This window comes from Quercus suber, unplaced genomic scaffold (genome assembly GCF_002906115.3).
Source record: "Quercus suber isolate HL8 unplaced genomic scaffold, Cork oak 2.0 scaffold_368, whole genome shotgun sequence".
NCBI lineage: Eukaryota > Viridiplantae > Streptophyta > Magnoliopsida > Fagales > Fagaceae > Quercus > Quercus suber.
In genome coordinates, this window is record NW_027069820.1 from 238393 (window position 1) to 246549 (window position 8157).

Consider the following 8157-nt stretch of genomic DNA (forward strand, 5'->3'; position numbering starts at 1 on the left):
TTATTCACTACCTCGCAACCTTCCGATATGCATATAGTGTTGGAGGCAATTGAACCCAAGGTGACAGCTGACATGAATCAGGAGCTTCTAAAAGTTTTCACCAGGGATGAGGTTGAACTTGCCTTAAAGCACATGGAACCTTTGAAAGCACCGGGCCCGGACGGTATGCCTCCTATCTTTTTTCAATCCTTTTGGTCTGTGGTGGGTGATGATGTTACTCCGGCTGTGCTTGACTGCCTTAATAATTGTTATATACCACATGATCTTAATCACACTTTTGTCACTCTCATCCCTAAAGTTAAAAGCCCTGAATTTATTTATGATTTTAGACCCATTAGTTTGTGTAACATTGTTTACAAATTGATGTCTAAAGTACTAGCTAATCGTTTGAAAAAGGTGTTGCCTTATCTGGTTTCTGAAAATCAGAGTGCATTTCAGGAAGGGAAGATTATTACAGATAATATTTTGATGGCTTTTGAGACTCTCCATTATATGAAACATCACCAATCAGGCAAAACAGGCTTTATGGCTTTGAAACTCGACATAAGCAAGGCTTATGATCGAGTGGAGTGGGGTTTCATGGAAGGGCTGTTGAAGAAGATGGGTTTTCATGAGAGATGGATTGCTCTGATGATGGAATGCATTACCACTGTCTCTTATTCGATCTTAATTAATGGTGAACCTACTGGTACCATTCATCCTAGTAGAGGTATAAGGCAGGGTGACCCTCTCTCACCTTACCTTTTTCTCCTCTGCACCGAAGGACTCCATGGTTTGATTAACCAAGCAGTTTCAGCTAGGAAGATCAGGGGAATTTCCATTTGCAGGAATGGTCCAAGACTTACTCACTTATTTTTTGCAGACGATAGTCTTTTGTTTTGCAGGGCCACTAGCCAGGAGTGTCAACATGTTCTTAACATCCTTATGGCTTATGAAAGAGCTTCCGGGCAGCAACTAAATAGAGATAAAACAACTCTATTTTTTAGCAAGGCCGTTTCCCATGTGATGCAAGAGACAATCACCTCTATGATAGGTGTGCCTGAAATCAAGCAATATGAGAAGTATTTGGGTCTTCCCTCCTTTGTGGGACGGAGCAAAAAAGCTAGCCTTCTCTATATAAAAGAGCGGGTGTGGACAAAAATTAGGGGGTGGAAGGGGAAACTTCTTTCTCAAGCTAGTAAGGAAATTCTTTTGAAGGCGGTGGTCCAAGCCATTCCGACATACTCGATGAGTTGCTTTAAATTTCCCACCACTTTATGCAATGAAATTGAAGCAATGATTCGAAAATTTTGGTGGGGACAAAGAGGGAATAGGAGGAAGGTTCATTGGGTGAAATGGAACAAACTTTGTAAGCCTAAGTGTGAAGGAGGCATGGGTTTTCGTGAGCTGGAAAAATTTAATGAGGCTTTGTTGGCCAAGCAAGTTTGGAGATTGGCGTCAAATCAAGACTCTCTTTTTTACAGATTCTTTAGAGCAAAATTTTTTCCTAACGGATCAATTTTTGATGCTAAGGAAAAAAATGGGTCCTATGCGTGGAGGAGTATACTCAAAGGCCGTGAAGTCATTATAAGGGGCATGAGATGGAGGATTGGGGACGGATCTTCAGTCAGGATATATCATGACAGATGGCTACCAACAGCGGGAAATGGTAGGGTCATTTCTCCCATGGTTGACATCAACTCAGAGGCTTTGGTGTCATCTTTGATTGACTCTAATATAGGTAGTTGGAAAGAGGCAGAGGTTGATAGATTATTTTTGCCTATGGAAGCTTCAGTTATTAAAGCTATTCCCTTGAGTTTCTCTAACAGGTGTGATACAATATTCTGGCCGGGAAACCATGATGGGAGATATTCTGTCAAGTCCGGATATAAGTTGCTCATGGAGATGGAGTATGGGAACGATACAGGTGCTAGTTCATCTTCAATGGGGCCGATGAAGAGCATTTGGAACGGAATATCGAAGCTGGAGGTTCCAAACCGAATAAAATTGTTCATGTGGCGTGCTGGGAATGACTCTCTTCCTACACGAGTCAACTTGGTCTGTCGAAAGCTGTTAACAGAGTCCACATGCCCCCTGTGCAAGCTGGAACCCGAAGATACATTACATGCCCTATGGAAGTGCCCATCTTTATCCTCGGTTTGGCAGGTGTATTTTGCTGATTTGGTGGCTGATACTAATGGTATCTCAGATTTCTTGGATATTATTCAATGTGTTCAGCAGGACAAGTCACGCTTTGCTCTATTTGCATGGACAACTTCTTTAATATGGATGCGTAGGAACAAGATACGTGTAGGAGAGGAGACGTTCCCATTGACTAAGATCAGCTCCTTGGCTTGTGAAGGTCTTCAGGAGTATCAGCAACTGCGTCCTATTCACACAAAACTCCCACGCACAGCGAGATCAGTGAGATGGCGCCCTCCACCAACAGGTTTGCTCAAAGTTAATTTTGATGGAGCCTATTTTGTAGAAGAGAACATAGCTGGAATTGGTATTATAATCCGTAATGATGTCGAATTGGTTATGGCTGCCTTAACACAACAGATTCCACTACCTGCTTCGGTAGAGATGGTGGAAGTGCTAGCAGCACGCCGAGCTCTTTGGTTTGCAATGGAGTTGGGTTTTCAAAGATTGGTAGTGGAGGGGGATTCCGAAGTAATTATTAATTCAATCAAGGATGGCAATATGATTCAATCTGCGTTTGGGCATATCGTGCAAGACATTTCTTTTCTTTGCTCTTTTTTTAGTCATGTATCTTTCCAACATATTAAGAGGCAAGGTAATTGTGTGGCTCATAGACTAGCTAGACGAGCTATTTCAAATCCATTGGATGTTTGGATGGAGTCTGTTCCGCCAGACACGAATGATGTTTACAGTTTTGATCTTCGATTTATTAGTCAATAACATTCCCCAATGATAGGGGTTTCTCAAAAAAAAAAAAAAAAAAAAAGACAAGACCACTTAGTGACAAGACTATTCTTCCTGACACACATTAACTTCTTTTTTAATTCAATTTTTTTTATTAAATGAAAAATAACATCACCAAAATTTCAAACATTCTTTAGAACCAAAATAGCATCACCAGAATATTTTGGAAGGCCTTAACATATAAACTTAAAAATTTGGGCTAAACTTGCTAGGCGTGGTAACAATTCAAGCAACCAAAAATGCAAATATTTTCCACAAGAAACCGAAAGAGCCACTGTTTATATCTTTAAAATGAATTTCAAGAAACAAAATATACCATCCACAAGCAAAATACCCATCCGCATGGTCAATCCAAATTTAGAAAAGGAGCAGATACCTAAAAAAAATTAGAAAAAAAAAGAGAAAAATTTTATAATGATTTTTTAGCATACATCATGAGTGCATGACCAAGCAAATATAAATTTCAGGACTGATGTCAAAGACAACACCACACAACAATGGTGTGAGAGTTTTTTTTTTTTTTTTTTGGTTGGGTAGCTAAAAGGCAAAGAGAAAAGAGCAAAGAAAAGGCAGAAGGTGGGTGTGACGCGGATTGCTAACCTATCCTTATTAGGTGTCAATTTTCTATGCATTAGATTAAATAAATGGTTGGGAGGTATTGCACAGGATCTCAATCCTACCTACACACACACACACACACACACACTCTTATTGTACTGTTTTTTATTGTTGTTTTTCATTATTTAATTACATATTTATGTTCTAATATTCTAAAACAGTAATTGTTATGTAATAACTAAATGATTTGTATTATTTGAGGTTTACATATTTAGATCAATAATTTTATGTTGTATAAGAAAATATAAATATATATTATTTTTAATTTTTTTTAGAAATTCCGAAATACTTTGAAACGATATGTCGAAATAGACTGATATCGAAATATTTCATTTCACTAAACAAACTAAAATGGGGTTTGGAATGGTATTCATAACATTGACTTTCACAATAAATCTTAAGTAATAAATTATTATTAACGGTTACTTATAAGTAAAATAAAGTTTAAATTAAAATTAATAATAATTTATTATTTAAAATTTATTATAAAAATATTATGAATGATACAATTTTTTTAAAATAATTAATGTCACGTGTACTATGTGCTGCTAACAACAGTAATGCAAAATTAATGTTACATATGCCATGGCAGTTAATAACAGTAATGGTGTCGGTGTGTGACTGTTTTCAACTACCAGAACGGGCACGATATTTAGAGGGTGTTTGGTAAGTAATTCTAAACAACAATTTTCAGTTTTCAAACAATATTTTACGTATTTTAACTCACTTTTTCACCCACACGTATTTTCACAAAAAAATTTAAATAACAATTTTCAGTTTTTAAACACATATACCAAATGGGCCGTTAAATGTTGAATTGAGTAATGGTGTCGGTGTGTGACTGTTTTCAACTACCAGAACGGGCACGATATTTAAATGTTAAATTGAGTAAACCATAAACTCAGCACTGAAAACACTAGTCGATCATTTCAACAAAAAAAAAAAAACATTTCAAAAAGAAAACACTAGTCGATGTTGAATTGAGTAAACCATAAACTAGTTGCCACGCCTATGTTTCAGTACTGAAACACTAGTCGATGTTGAATTGAGTTTCAGTACTGAAACATAGTACTGAAACACTAGTCGATGTTGAATTGAGTAAACCATAAACTAGTTGCCACGCCTATGTTTCAGTACTGAAACACTAGTCGATGTTGAATTGAGTAAACCATAAACTAGTTGCCACGCCTATGTTTCTGTACTGAAACACCAGTTTCCCTAGTGGGGTGACTAGTGTTTCAGTACTGAGCTGGTTTCAGTACTGAACTGGGGATACTAGTGTTTCAGTACTATGTTTCAGTACCTTTTTTTTTTTAAGTACTATGTTTCAGTACTGGAATATAGGCGTGGCAACTAGTTTATGGTTTACTCAATTCAACATTTAAATATTGAGACTATTCTGGTAGTTGAAAAGAGTCACACCGACACCATCACTGTTATTAACTGCCATGGCATACGTAACATTCATAAGTAGGGACATTCACATAAAATAATAATAATAATAATAATAAGTAGGGACAAAATTGATGATGACGAAAATCTCACCAGTGAGTTGCGCGATACTTGTATGCCCAAGAACGACACCTACACAACAAAAAAGAAGAAAAAACCTAACAGAGAGCACCGGTGTGGTGCCGGCCAAATACCCTCCGAAGGTCAAGTTAGAACTTCTTTCAACTCTAGAGTGCTAGAGAGGGGTTGACTATGCGTACCTCGACTTATGAGGGTATTGGGGTTTTTATAGTAGTAAAGGGTGGACCTTTCTTCCTTGGAGTAGAAGTCTTTTCCTTATAGGAATCCTTATGCGCGTAGATTGCGGAATCCTTTCCTTATAGGCCTCTGATACTGGGCGTGGAATGCAAGCAATTTCTCTAAAACCCATGCGTGATGAACAAGTTATGGTCTTCATAGACCCGTCAGCCTTTAACCCGTCAGCCTTTAAACCGTCAGCCTGTACTTCCCTTCAGCTAAGTTAGTATCATAAAAAAAAAAAAAAAAAAAAAAAAAAAAAAACATTAGTTCAACGCCTTCTTGTGTTGTAGTGTTTTTCAGGCCCAAAGATATGCTTTATTGGTTAAGAAACGCTAAAGAAAATACTGGATTAGTATTATTGAAACATAGTCCTAGACCACTAATGCTTTTGGACTTTTCTTACGTCAAAGTCGGGGCAACTGGTTTATGGTTTACTCAAGCAGTTCCCGTCCCTGTCAGGGGAGATGCCAACTATCTCTCCTTTTTACGAACACTCTTAGTGGGCTTGAAAAACACTACAACACAAGAAGGCGTTGAACTAATATTTATTTATTTTTATTTTTGGTGGGAAGCTAATGTTTATTTTGTCCCTACTTATTATTTTGACCTGTGTCTTATTTTATGTGTACTATATATATTAAGAAAAAAAAAAGAGTTTAAGTGGTTTTGTTTTGCATTAATTTGGATGGTGGTTTAGTAGTCTTTTTCTTTTTCTTTTTTGATAAGTTTTGTAGAGTCTTCTGTTTTGTTGCTTGGTCAATACCAATAAAAGTGTGTGGTGCTATAGGTTATGAAGTCACTTTTTTACCCTTTAAAGCATTTATAAGTTACATAAACTTAAGGATTTTTTGGTCTTTTCATTTTGGTACTTCCTTTGAAAAATGGGTGGAAATATAATTTTACGTGGGCTATGCAGCCTGTGAAACTGTGCAAAAAGAGTGCTGGTAAGACCTTTTGTTGACAACTAATATTAAGACCTTTTGTTGACAACGAATTCTTGTTGGCAACTAAAAAAAACTTTCTTCTAGAGAAATTGTTAATGCGCAGAAGTACACACAAAAGGCGAAACAAATATATATTGGATGTTTAATCAACAATTTTTAGTGTATAAACATTAAAAATAGTGGATTTAAAAAAAAAAATGTTTGGTAAAAGTGTTTTTTATTAAAGTGTTTGAGTAATATTACTCATTTTAAGGTGTTTAAACACTGAATTTAGAAAACTCTTCTAACTAATTTTCAGTTTTCAAATAACATTGTTCAATAGTACTTTTGTAAATACGTTGAAAACCATGAGGCCCACTCAATTAGACAAAATAAAAACTGACTTCTCTCTCTAACCATGGGCCCACTTGTTAGCTTTTAAAAAAAAAAAACACACACACATACCTAATATACAATTATGTTTTTTCACACACTGAAACACGGTACCAGACACATTTTTTACTTTATGAATACTGAAAACACGTGTTTCTACAACACTTTTTAAATCACAGTTTTCACATAATTGAAAATATATGTTTCCACAGCACTTTTTAAACCACAGTTTTCACATAATTTTAAACAATAATACTAGAAATCTCCAACTAAATGGGCTTATACTTTTTTTTTTTTTTTTTTGCTGAGAAAATATTACTATTCTTAAAAATTAAGGTAAATTGCATAATACACCCCCTAATGTTTGGAGTTGCTTGGATTTTATGCTTCGAAGTTTGAAAAATTGGATTTTACACCCTGAAATTTACTTTCGTTAGTAGTTGCTGATGTGTTCATTAAGTGCCACATCATATTGTGACATTTGCTAGTTGGACCAATTAAATAGTGTCATGTGCTATTAACTATTTAATGTCTTTAACTAAAATAAAATAATTCTATATAAATATATATATATTTATAGCATTTCTGATTTTCAAGTTATTCAAAATTTCCCCAAGAAAATCAAGAATCTCTTTCCAAAGAAACACTGAAAAATGACAACGTGATGCAAAAATCCAAATGAATCCAGCCATAAACAAATAGACAAAAAAAAAAAAAAAAAAATCCCAGCATTTTCTAGGTAACCAAACAGAAAATTTCCTAAGAAACCCAACACAATAATTATGCGTAAATGCACTTTTAGTCTCCATTATTTTTATGATCCTAACTTAACGTGTAAATTTAAGTCTTTACGTCACCAACAAACAGAAAAAGTTGACTTGTTGACGACACATTAAAATAATAATTAAAAAATATATTTTGGCATTAAAAAATGTCACATCAGCATCTAAATTAAAAAAAATTAATTATTAATTTTAACTAAATAAAACAAAATTACAAACAGAATTAAAAAAAAAAATCATATGAATGGAGATCTCAGATGCCTTGAACAAGAACAATAAGATTAGAAACCATAAACTCATAAACCCCACAAACTAATAAACCCCATAAACTCATAAATTTCACATTCAAATGATCAAAGTCCTATTCCAAACCTAGAATATTCAATCCCAAGAACAGAAGAATAGAAACCCAAAATATTCCAAAATTTGTACACAAATTCTTCCACAAAAATCAATTGTACACAAACACCAACCCAGATCTGAATGGTTTTTTTTTTTTCTTTCCTTTTTTATGTTCTTATCAGGAGCAGATCGGGGTTTGGAGCAGATCCAATGGCGTCGTTTCTGCCTCCTCGAAACCAATAGCAACATTTCACACCACCAACCCCAACACCAAAACAACATAATCCACCTCCTCAGCCACTCGTCAAACGACACCATCCCGACCACAAAATGACTCCTCGGCCACCCCGTCTCGTCGTTGTCCTCATCAATCAAGTCTCGGCGGCTCGTGGTTGTGAGAGGTAGAGCTTCGAGTCTTCGGC

At 35.6% G+C, this 8157-nt stretch overlaps 1 pseudogene; it reads right to left on the reverse strand.

Annotated features, from left to right (window-relative positions):
* Positions 1 to 5631: 5631 nt before the first annotated feature.
* On the reverse strand, positions 5632 to 5789 carry LOC112030959 (U6atac minor spliceosomal RNA; annotated as a pseudogene).
* Positions 5790 to 8157: the final 2368 nt, after the last annotated feature.